The sequence below is a fragment of the Rhinopithecus roxellana genome, chromosome 6 (assembly GCF_007565055.1).
Source record: "Rhinopithecus roxellana isolate Shanxi Qingling chromosome 6, ASM756505v1, whole genome shotgun sequence".
In the NCBI taxonomy this organism is placed as follows: domain Eukaryota; kingdom Metazoa; phylum Chordata; class Mammalia; order Primates; family Cercopithecidae; genus Rhinopithecus; species Rhinopithecus roxellana.
This window is the reverse complement of record NC_044554.1, coordinates 68,926,966-68,931,318: the sequence shown is the minus strand read 5'-3', so window position 1 is coordinate 68,931,318 and position 4,353 is coordinate 68,926,966. Positions and strand designations below refer to the sequence as shown.

Sequence of the window (4,353 nt, the reverse complement as noted above, 5' to 3'; positions counted from 1 at the left end):
TCCAGGCCAGGAACCTCAGATGGTTCTATCAATAGAAGGCACACTGTGCTTATTCTAATTCAGTGGAGAGGAACAAAGACTATGATCTTGGAAGTAGCAAAAAGTACCTCTCTTGAGGCAAGAGCTTGGCAATGGAAGTATAAAATGAAAGCCTGACCCCAAACAAGCTTGGCATTGTTCCTTTTTTACTAAACTAATATTAATTATGGAAGAAATTTTAAGACAGAAAATTTTTTTTGCTTAGATACCTGGCCTCATCCTTAGACTTCTCCATCTCTGACCCAGAATATCTATCTCTTCCTCTATAGAAATTCCGATACACATTGTATGCTCCTGTACATGATGTAATTCCATACATATTATTCATTCATTAATGTTTAATGCATTTATGCATTTATTATTTTATTCATTCAATTCAACACATTGCTTTAGTAGTAGTATCAGCATTCATCATAACCACTTACTGTGTGTTCCAAGCATCATAACAAGAGCTTTATATGAATTATTTAATCCTCCTAACAACTCTGCAAGGTAAACCCTTTATTATCCCCATTTGACAAACCAGTCTCAAGGAGGTCACATTACTTGCCTAAATTTACCCAAATAAGCTAGTAAGTGATGGGTCAGTGATTTAAACCAGGTCTGTGTAGCTTCGGAATCTGAGTTCTTAACTATTATATTAAACTGGCTAGGTGTTGGGGCCCTAAGCATTGGGAGAACATGTCCTGACTCTTAATTTTAGTGGAAGAATGCAGAGGAAGGGCTGGAAGACTTGGAGAAGTTTGCTGAAGCTCACTTGAGGTGAAAAGCGTCAGGAGAAGAAAAAAGGAGGGAAGGAGATCAGGAAAGGCCTTAGAAATTATAATAAAGAGTTTTGATTTTATGCTGAAAACAATGCAGAAGAACTGAAGGATAAGATTACTGTGTCATATTTATGCTAGATGAACTGGAATAGGACATGGCAGGAGGACCAGGAAGCAGATAAGAAGGCGGCGATAGTGATAATCCAGGTGAGAAATGATGAGGACCAAGGTCAATGACTAGGAGAAAGAAGAAAAACAGGTACAGAGAATGAGGGAGAGGGAGTGATACAGACTTCCTCCAAAGTCTTTGCTTGGAGACTCTTGATGGTACATTTACCTGTAAGAGAATACAGGGACATTGCAAATGTGGGGAAAAATGAAATGTAAACTGAGGAGCTTATGTCATAGCACAGGTGCTATGCAGTCAGGACTTTGAAACGTAGTTGGAGTCATTGCCATTTGTACAATGATGAGCCATAGGATTCCTTTCAGATGTCAACTCTGATCAGTTAGTGCTGACCAGAGCAATGTGTCATCTGAAATCTAGAGAAGAGATATGTGAGAAAGGTATTCAGGGTGGGGAATAAGATGTAAAGACTTGTAGTCAGGAATGAACATATAGACCTCTGTTTTAGAAAGATACTGAGTACAGTGAAATCAGCAATGCTGTAACACTAGAGTGCAGAATCGGACTGTCTGGACTTGAATCTCAGTTTCCCATTTACTGTCTACATGACCCTGAGTTAGCTACTACTAAATCTGTGTCTCCAAGACTTTACCTGAAAAAAATGGGCACAATTATAATTCTTCAGAGTGCTGTAAGAAATAGATATTCTGAGAAGTGCTTAACCATGTAGGAAAAAAAATCAGTTGCTCATTTTGTAAAAAAAAAAAAAAAAAAAACATAAATATGTACTGTGTGTATGTTATACATATATGTACCAGACAGAAATTAAAGAGATATGATAGAAAATAAGTCATTAAGATTCAGCGCAATGCCCAAATCCAAGCGGGACAAGAAAGTCTCCTTAACCAAAGCTGCCAAGAAAGGCTTGGAATTGAAACAAAACCTGATAGAAGAGCTTCGGAAATGTGTGGACACCTACAAGTACCTTTTCATCTTCTCTGTGGCCAACATGAGGAACAGCAAGCTGAAGGACATCCGGAACGCCTGGAAGCACAGCCGGATGTTCTTTGGCAAAAACAAGGTTATGATGGTGGCCTTGGGTCGGAGCCCATCTGATGAGTACAAAGACAACCTGCACCAGGTCAGCAAAAGGTTGAGGGGTGAAGTGGGTCTCCTGTTCACCAACCGCGCAAAGGAGGAGGTGAATGAGTGGTTCACAAAATACACAGAAATGGACTACGCCCGCGCTGGTAACAAAGCGGCTTTCACTGTGAGCCTGGACCCGGGGCCGCTGGAGCAGTTCCCCGACTCCATGGAGCCACAGCTCAGGCAGCTGGGCCTGCCCACCACCCTCAAGAGAGGTGTGGTGACTCTGCTATCCGACTATGAGGTGTGCAAGGAGGGCGACGTGCTGACCCCAGAGCAGGCTCGCGTCCTGAAACTTTTTGGGTATGAGATGGCTGAATTCAAGGTAACCATCAAATACATGTGGGATTCACAGTCGGGAAGGTTCCAGCAGATGGGAGACGACTTGCCAGAGAGCGCATCCGAGTCCACAGAAGAGTCAGACTCAGAAGACGATGACTGAAAGGGACTCAGGACTGACCTAGAACCTTCTGGGTCTCACTGGACCATGCAGGACTGCTGCCGCCGCTCTGGAGAGAGCAGCTGTTTATTTGTCTGTAGACAGGGAACGTGATGGGCACTGACCTCCTGTAAAGAATAAAACTCTGGGCCAGGAAAAAAAAAAAAAAAAAAGAAAATAAGTCATTAAATATTTTAATGTGAAAACACCTGTCCTTAAAAGGACACCTTTTCTCATAGGAACTAATATGGATTAATCACTATGAATTAAGGATTATTCAGTCAATTTTGTTTTCTTTAGACAATAAATTTGAGGCCCGGAGATGTTCAGTGATACAACCAAGGTTACATCCAATCAAGCCATAGTCAAATATGAGCAGTTTCCTAATCCTAAGTAAGACGAATCTTTCACTACATGATGCTAGATAATAATCTGTTTAAAGAAAAATTTATCAGTTAAGTAAAAATCTTTATGTCACTTCTACCTCATTTCTATCATTTATCTATCAAAAATAACTTGTGTCAAGTTGTTCTTAGAATGTCAAATCTCTGAAGCAGAGATTTTTTTTTTTTTTTTTTTTTTTGCCTTTTTAGAATTAACTTTCCCCATACACTGTGATGTGTATGTAGTAGGCAATTTAGATTATAATAACCAGCATTTTGTTTATCTGACTGAAAGAGTGTTATGAGGTATCTGCCCTCTGGTGAAAATCACACACTAGTAAATTTCAATGTTTGTTTTGCTTGTCTCTGGAAAGTTTGCATTTCTTATGAGGCACTTTTTTTCCAAGTTATTTTTATGGATGGATTGGAAAGATAAAAAGAAAATGGTAGACTGAGGGCAAGGTATAAATACAAGCTAATGAGCTAGAAAAACGGATTTCCTTATATAATTTTCACCTCCCCTTTTCCCTTCCCCACTGAGATACATATATAATTTATAATAAAATCAGGTTAGAATGTCTGCCAAAGATAGAATATAAATTTTATTACAGTAAAGCTAAAAATCTAGATACATAGTTATGCAAAGATTTAACTAAGTCTAATCTACTGCCATCAGCTGTGAAGACAGTCTCACGTTCCCCAGGATAATGAGGTTTTGTATTAATACATTGAATGAGAAAATGCTCCTTTGCATTAAATTGATTTTTATTTTTGTCATACCTTCCCATATGTCATATGTCCAGCAGGACTTGCTCTCTGTTTATTTTGTACTCATTAGATTTACGTAGTTTTTATAGGTTAAAAGAAATAAAAGGGCTTGGGTACTTGCATATTGATTGGGCTGGGCAGTTTAAAGACATAATATTGTATTTCCTTCTCTTGGTTAACAAATAATTTGGAACATAGCAATAGGGGGAAAAATGTAACTTGGATATTGGGACAAATATTTCCAAGTAATTCTTATAGCTACTCTTTTTTTTTGTTTGTTTTTTTCTTTTTTTTTTGAGACAGAGTCTGGCTCTGTCGCCCAGGCTGGAGTGCAGTGGCCAGATCTCAGCTCACTGCAAGCTTCACCTCCTGGGTTCAGGCCATTCTCCTGCCTCAGCCTCCCAAGTAGCTGGGACTACAGGGGCCTGCCACCATGTCCCGGCTAATTTTTTGTGTTTTTAGTAGAGACGGGGTTTCACTATGTTGGCCAGGATGGTCTCGATCTCCTGACCTCGTGATCAGCCCGTCTCGGCCTCCCAAAGTGCTAGGATTACAGGCGTGAGCCACTGCGCCCGGCATAGGTACTCTTAAAGAATGACATCTTAACACAGTACTTTTTAGATGCTTCAAGCAATTTTTAAAAGAAAATGAGAAATAATCCAGTTATGAGGTAATTCAGAGTAAATG

At 39.6% G+C, this 4,353-nt stretch overlaps 1 pseudogene across 1 annotated transcript; it reads left to right on the top strand.

Moving 5' to 3' along the window:
* The first annotated feature begins 1,793 nt into the window (after positions 1-1,793).
* On the top strand, positions 1,794-2,682 carry LOC104656223 (annotated as a pseudogene). Its single transcript, XR_747098.2, has one exon. The product of XR_747098.2 is annotated as an mRNA turnover protein 4 homolog pseudogene (transcript).
* The last annotated feature ends 1,671 nt before the right edge of the window (positions 2,683-4,353 follow it).